This window comes from Elephantulus edwardii, unplaced genomic scaffold (genome assembly GCF_000299155.1).
Source record: "Elephantulus edwardii isolate Elephantulus edwardi_28Jun2011 unplaced genomic scaffold, EleEdw1.0 scaffold00071, whole genome shotgun sequence".
NCBI classification, from domain to species: domain Eukaryota; kingdom Metazoa; phylum Chordata; class Mammalia; order Macroscelidea; family Macroscelididae; genus Elephantulus; species Elephantulus edwardii.
The window spans coordinates 7,713,319-7,721,061 of record NW_006399821.1 but is presented as its reverse complement, the minus strand read 5'-3'; the positions used below and the strand labels follow the sequence as shown (position 1 = coordinate 7,721,061).

General features: G+C 40.9%; 1 pseudogene; it reads right to left on the bottom strand.

The window, feature by feature from the left end:
* Positions 1-4,742: 4,742 nt before the first annotated feature.
* LOC102875540 lies at positions 4,743-6,049 on the bottom strand (annotated as a pseudogene).
* Positions 6,050-7,743: the final 1,694 nt, after the last annotated feature.

The following is a 7,743-nucleotide window of genomic DNA, read 5'->3' as shown; positions in this document are numbered from 1 at the left end:
CCATATACTGTTGTTGCTAGAAACAATTGCATCCATTCAGACTCATAGTGATTCTATGTAAAATTGAACAAAAACTGCCAGTCCTGTTGACATCCCCACTGTTACTGCTGTGCTTAAATCCTTGTTACAGTCACTCTGTCAGTCCTTCTCATTGAACGTCTTTCTCTTTTTCACTGATCCTCTACATTACCTAGCATGATGTCCTTCTCCAAGGAATAATCACTTCAGACAACATCCCCATAATATATGAGACAAGGTCTCACTATCCTCACCTCCAAAAGAAATGTCCTGGCTGGCTGATCTTCTTCCCAAACAGATATTTTTGGTTCGGATACACCATAGTGATGGGTGAAATCTGTTGGTGGCCTGGAGGCAGCTGTTGTGCAGTGGCCCCACTCTAGAAGTCTGGTTTCTCACGTCTTGATGGGGTCATATAAGGAAAGTCTTGGTTTGTGCTTGGTCTGGGTTTGGGTTGGGTTATTGGTGATACAATCCATATTGAAAGCTATATTCTTTGATGTGGGGTTATGTCACTGGTGGGTGGTTGTGTTTTTTCTTCCCCTCCACAAGTGGGTGTCAGTCAGCCTGAACTTTTGCCCTGGTCAACAAGGACCCAAAGGTGGGGAGCATAGTCAACAGCATTCACTGGGTATGTCTTTAAAATTCCATAGGGCCTATGTGGCATGATAAGAATGAACATTCTTTAAGTGGTACAGCGTCATTTGTCTATTTGCTGTACTGAATAACTTGGAGCTCCCAGTCAATGTGCCATAGCTGTGTCAAATGCCATGATGGTTACCTATCATGGACAGTGTTTGCAGGAACTTCCAGATTGATTCATGTTTGGAAGCAGGAGTGGCATCCACTTCCTAAACCAGATGTCTCTGGAAACTCTATAATTAACATATGAAATGATGTTAATTATAGAACAGAGTTCAGGTCTTAAGTTCATATTGTTGCTATGAGTCGTATTTGATTTGACCACACTTAAGCTAAGTGAGACGTTTTGTTATTTTGGAAAAACATTCTTCTACTTTGTACATCACTCCTTGTGAATTTTCTGTACTGGAGTAATCTGGGTTTGCTGTTATGCCGAACCTTGTGTCATTGGAGTATCAAATACTGTAATGGTTTATCAATGTGGATAGTGTTTGGTGGAGCTCCAAGTTGCAGGACAGTTTTGGAAGCAGGAGTGGCATTCACTAACCAAACCACATGCCTATGGAAACTCTATGAACTTGGAAAAACTACATTAGTCATAGAAAGGCATTAGGTCTTTTGTTCATAGAGTCACTGAGTCATGCTCAGCTCAATGGCAATCAGCAACAACTCCATAGTATGTATATTCCTTAATCTTCTCCAACATCACAATTCAAAGTCATTCATTCTTCTTCTACTTTCCTTGTTCATTGTCTGACTTTCAGATGCATACTGAAAATACCATGTTGTTGTTGTTGTTGTTATGTGCCGTCAAGTCGCCTGCGACTCATAGCGACCCTATGTACAACAGCCCTAAACTCCGCTCTGTCCTGCGCCAGTCGCACTGTCTCTGATACTCCCATCCCAATTATCCCAGTCACTGAATCAATCCACCTCATAGAGGGCCTTCCTCTCCTGCGCCGTCCCTCTACCCTCCCAAGCATGATGTCTCTCTCCAAGGACCGGTCTCTCCTCACTACGTGTCCAAAGTATGTTAGACGGAGCCTCAGGCTCCTTGCCTCCAAGGAGCCACCCGGTTTAACCTTCTCCAGGACAAATCTAATTGTTTTCCTAGCAGTCCATGGTATTCTCAATACTCTTCTCCAGCACCACAGCTCAAAGGCATCAGTTCTCCTTCTATCCTCCTTGGTCATTGTCCAACTCTCTGATGCATAACAGGTGATTGCGAAGACTATGGCCTGTATCAGACGCACCTTAGTCTCCAGAGAGACACCACTGCTCTTCAGCACTTTGGAGAGGTCCCTGACAGCAGACTTTCCCATGGTAGGGATTGAAAATACCATGATCTATATCAGATAATTCTTAATCTTCAAAGTGCTATTTTTGGTCTTTAGCACTTTAAAGAAGTCCTTTGCAGAAGATTTGCCCAGTACAACTGTGGTTCCACGTAAGATGAAATCCTTGGTAATTTTAATCTTTTTCTCATTTGTCATAATTTTTCTTTTTTGTCCAATTGTGAGGATTTTTGTTTTCTTTATGTTGAGATGGAACTCATACTGAAGGCTATAGTCCTTGATCTCTATTAGTAAGTACATTACATCCCCTCCATCTTCAGCAAACAAAACTATTTCACACATACACACATTGTTATTTTCTTACCTTTATGTGTGGAAATAGCTTTGCTTGCTGAAGATGGAACTTTTGCAGAAGATATTGTCAATGCATCTTCCTCCTGCATTCTTCTTCATATGCTCCATCTTCTTTTCTTTGATTATTTATTCAGAATAGTATTCTCTGATTCTGTGTAAATTACTACTTCTTGATCTAAATATAAGTTCTGCATGAGCACAATGAAGAAAATATAATCATCTTTCTGGTAATCTTTACTTTCAGCCAAGATCCATCTGATGTCATCAGTGACCTGCTTCATTCCACTGCCTCTTCTGAACTCAGCTTGAATTTCCAGAATTTCTTTGTCAATGCATTGGATTCTCTTCAGCAAGATATTATTCCTGTGTTTATGATACTGTTCGATAATTTTTATAATCAGCTGAATCACCTCTCTTCAGAAAAGGTATAAACATGGACCTCTTTCAGTGGATTAAGTAGTCCTCTTCAAAATTTCTTGACACAGATGAATGAGCACCTCCACTGCTATTTGTTGAACATTCAAATCTGTCAATTTAAATGTACACTCGTTGTTGTTGTTGTTGTTGTTGTTGTTATATGCTATTGAGTTGCCTGCAACCCATAATGACCCTATGTACAGCAGCTCTGAATCCTGCCCTGTACTAATCCAGTCTCGCTAATTCCAACACACCAACCCACATTGCCCCAGTTACTCTATCAATTCATCTCATCCAGGGTCTTCCTCTCCTGTGCTGTCCCTCCACTCTTATGAGCATGTCCTTCTCTAAGAACCAGTCTTTCCTGGCCATGTGCCCAAAGTATATGAGACAGAGCTTCAAAATCCTAGCCTCCAAGGAGAAACTTGGTTTTACCCTCTCCAAGACAGACCTATTTGTTTTTCTTGGCAGTCCATGGTGTGTTCAAGACTCTTTCTTCAACACCACAATTTGAAGGCACTGATTCTTCTGTCATCCTTAGTCATTGTCCAGCTCTTTGATGCCTAGCAAGTAATTGCAAAGACCATGGCCTGAATCAGGCACACCTTAGTCTCTAGATAGATGTTGTTGCTTTTCAGCACTCTGGAGAGGTCCCTGACAGCAGATTTTCCCAGTACAATTTGTCTTTTGATTTCCTGATTGCTGGTGTTAAGAGTGTTGATTGTGGAACCAAGCAAGCTGTAATTTTTAACAACCTCAATGTCTTCTCTAGCTATCATGGTGCTGCCAATCAGCCCACTGGTGAGAATCTTTGTTTTCTTTATGTTGAGTTTCAATCCATATTGAAGACTACAGTCCTTGACCTTCTGCAGCAAGCACTTCAGGTCTTCTTCAGTTTCAGCAAGCAAGGTTGTGTCTGTACACTCATACTCATGAGTAAACACATATACACATGAACACTCATATACATGTACCTACACACACACACACACACACACACACACACGTGTATACACACTTATTGTATATTTATACTGATACACATACACACACTAGGGGTTTCTTTTTCTAATAGATAAATGATACTTCTTAAAGAAGAAATACTTTCGGTCATCAAAGAATTTAAAAAAAAAAAAGAAAAAATACAGATTAGGAGTAAACTGTTGGCAATCACAGTATCTGATAAGGGTTTAATAATATACATACATACACATAGATTATTAATGTAAATATAATCAACCCCCAAAAAAGCGAGAAATGGTGTGGGATAGACTACCAAAAAGGATATACAGATGGCCAACAAACACATGAAACACATGACTCAGTGCCACTGGCCATTGTTGTTATGATTTCTATTCTTAGTGACTCCACGTGATGGGGCAGGATTGCCCCATTAGGGTTTACTTAGCTGTATGTAGTCTTTTTTTCCTTTCACTTCCTGCCCCCTTATTGTTAAAGGCAATGAAACTTTGGCAATTAAAGAGACCAACTGTTTATTAAAAGAGGCATTTGCAAACACTTAGCCAATTATAGAGAAACTGCTGTCGATTTCAGGAGTTATTTTGCCATGTTCTATTTATAGTCTTGTGATTAAACAAAAAGAATGTGAAACCTTTAAAAATTTTTTATTATTAATATTTTAATCATTCATATGCATGGTGTTTCATATGTGTATGTTGTGTTCCATACAGTTCTTCATTTACATCATGGGTTGGTTTTTTTTCTCATTAAACTTTGTGTTAATGGTTTCAAAATTCTGTGACAAGTTTTTGGTCAGGTTGTTTCCATTTTAAAAGTACTCATTTTAAAAAGTAATAAACTAAAACTGCCACATGAAAAAGAAAAATGGTCCACAAAGCATCTTTTTCATTCCGAAGGCTTTATGATAGCATTAAGCATATGGTTAGCATTCACCAGTCTTTTACTATTAAACTAAATGGCCAGTTGAGACAAACAATGCTGAGACCATTCTTCCATCACTGATTAAGACTGAGGTGGCAGGTGTTTGGATAATATTCATTTAGGTTTCTGAGCTTTCTGAGCATTCTTGGTGGTCTTGCCAGCTCTGGCAGAGTTTTTGCCACTGCTTTGATGACCCCCACAGAAACTGTCTCATGTCACAGACAACAAAATGACCCAGAGGAGGGAACTCAGAGAAGCTCTCCACACACATGGGCTTTCCAGGAGCTGTATCAACAATGGCAACATCACCAGACTTCAAGAATTTGGGGACATTCTCCAGCTTCTTACCAGAACGGGGATCAATCTTCTTTTTGAGCTCAGCAAACTTAGAAGCAATGTGAGTTGTGTGATAACCCAGCACAAGTGCAAAACCAGTGCTGATTTGGCCAGGACGGTTTAAGATGATCAGCTGAGCAGTGAAGCCAGCTGCTTTCACTGGTGGGTGATTTTTGTTGTAACCAGCCACACTGCCAAGGCAAAAATATTTCACAGAAATGTTCTTACGCTGAAGCCAACATTGTCACCAGGTAGAGCTTCTCTCCAAACCTCATGGTGCATTTTAACAGACTTTATTTCAGTGGTTACATTGACTAGAACAAACATGAGCACCTTGACAGGCTTGAGAATAGCAGCCTCTACTCTGACCACAAGGCAGTACTGATATCACCAATCTTGTAGACATCTTGGAAAGCAAGTATAGGGGTCTGTCAATTGGATGAGTTGGTGGCAGGATACAATCCAAAACTTCAAGCCGCGTGGTTTCACTGGCACTATCATCATTCCAGGTGGCTTTCCATCCCTTGAACCAAGGCATGTTAGCACTTGGCTCCAGCATGTTGTCACCATTCCGGCCAGAAATGGCACAAAGGCTACTGTGTCAGGATTGTAGCCAATCTTCTTGATGTAGGTGCTGACTTCCTTAATGATTTCCTTGTATCTCTTCTGGCTGTAGGGTGGGTTGACGGAAGTAATTTTGCTAATAATGACAATTGTTACTTCACAATCTGTGTGTAAGCAAAAAGGGCATGGTCATATTTGCCCATTCTTTGAGATACCAACCTCCATTTCACCAACACCAGAAGCAACAATTAGGATGGCACAGTCAGCCTGAGATGTTCCTGTAATCATGCTTTTTTATAAAGTCTCTGTGTCCTGGGGCATCAGTGATGGTCACATAGTACTTGCTGGACTCAGATTTTCCACAGGGAGATATCAATGGTGATGCCACACTCACTTTCAGCTTTCAGTTTGTCCAAGACACATGGGTATTTGAAGGAGCCCTTTTCCATCTCAGCAGCTTTCTTCTCAAATTTCTCAATGATTCTTTTGTTGATCCCACCACATTTTTGGATCAGGTACATAACTCTATGTGTCCAATGACTACGATGTTGATATGCATCTTTTCCTTTCCCATTTTGGCTTAGGTTTTGTGATGGTATTCACCACTACCTTTATTCTGGTGACAAACCCATTTAAAAAAAAAGCTGCATTGTATTTTGTTTATTGTTGGGGATGGATTTCCTCCCTTACAATTATCCTACCGACGGCTACTTTCATGAAAGCATGAATGCCAGTTATTTCATAACTCAGGCCCTAATATCCCTCTTTCAGACAGCCATTTGCTAATTTACCTACCCCCTATCAAATCAGTACTCTGAGGAAGCAAGCATTTTCCTTTTGCTGAAGGTTTCTCTGTTAAGATGGAAATTTTGAGTACCTGTATCCATAAGTGAAGCCCAGTCCAGAGCAATCCATCAGGGTGCAGCAATCAGTGCTAGTTTACAGCATGGATCATCTTCTCTTTATCTGGTTGCATTCTGATCAACTCATCCCCAGCCATCTGTGGCTAGGTTTAAATGGGCATCAGCTGCAAACTCAGGAGTCTGGACTTCTCCCTGTGCTCCTGTTGGTCTCCTTACTCAATCCTAGCTCCCACATGGGGCCATGTCAAGTCAACAGGCCAGGGGCCCTCGCAACTTCCTTCTTCAAGCCAAGAACCCTTCCCTGCTCATCCATGCATCTGTGCATGCTGGGTGGGCAGCACTAGAGGAAGCGCAGCTGCCCAAGCTCAGCCTGATTCTCCATTGTATTCCTCCCACTTCCTCTTCTGGAGATCCAAGACATTGCTATGATTGAGTATACTTCAACCTTAAGTCCTGGAGGTGGAGTCTGATGTGCATCAATTTTATCTGAATCTGCAACTTTTTAAAGAAGATTATACAGTGGTGCAGAAAAGTGAGTCACTTGGTATATACACTGAAATTTTAGAGGTACAAGTCTTCCAAAAGAGAGAATGTTAGGCCAAATGTTAGTATCCATTACTTTAAAGCAGGCAAGGTCCATGATAAAATAGAAGAGGAATTCTTTTGAGTTTAAGGAGGTTGATTTTTCAGGGTTGTAGGAAGGCCCTCTATGAGGTGGATTGATTCAGTGACTGGGATAATTGGGATGGGAGTGTCAGAGACAGTGCGATTGGCACAGGACAGAGCGGAGTTTAGGGCTGTTGTACATAGGGTCGCTATGAGTCGCAGGCGACTTGACGGCACATAACAACAACAACAACAACAGTATCTAATGGTAGGAGCTCTGGTGGCTTAATGGTAAGGAGTTGAACTGTCAACCCAAAGACACACAGTTCAAATTCACCAGCTGTTTTATGGGAGAAACATGGGCAATCTACTCTCATGTGATTTATTGTCTCTGAAAACCCACTGTAGAGGAAACTATGAGTTGTTTCTGACTCAATGTTACATAATAATAACAAGTATCTAATGATAAGAGGACCAGAACATAGTACTGGAGCATTATCTAGGCCTCTGGGAAGTTGTTTAAATTTTAACAGTACACACACAAAATTTATAATGCATAAACATGCATGGAAAACACATACATATATACACATACCTATGTGCACACACAATGATACACTTGTGATTAGAGGCTGTTGAACAGAATCAAACTCTACGAAAACTCTATGGCTTCAATTCAGTGATCTAAACCTTGCCCTGTCCGGCTCCATCCTCATGATTACCACCGTGCTCAAGCCCATTGTTGT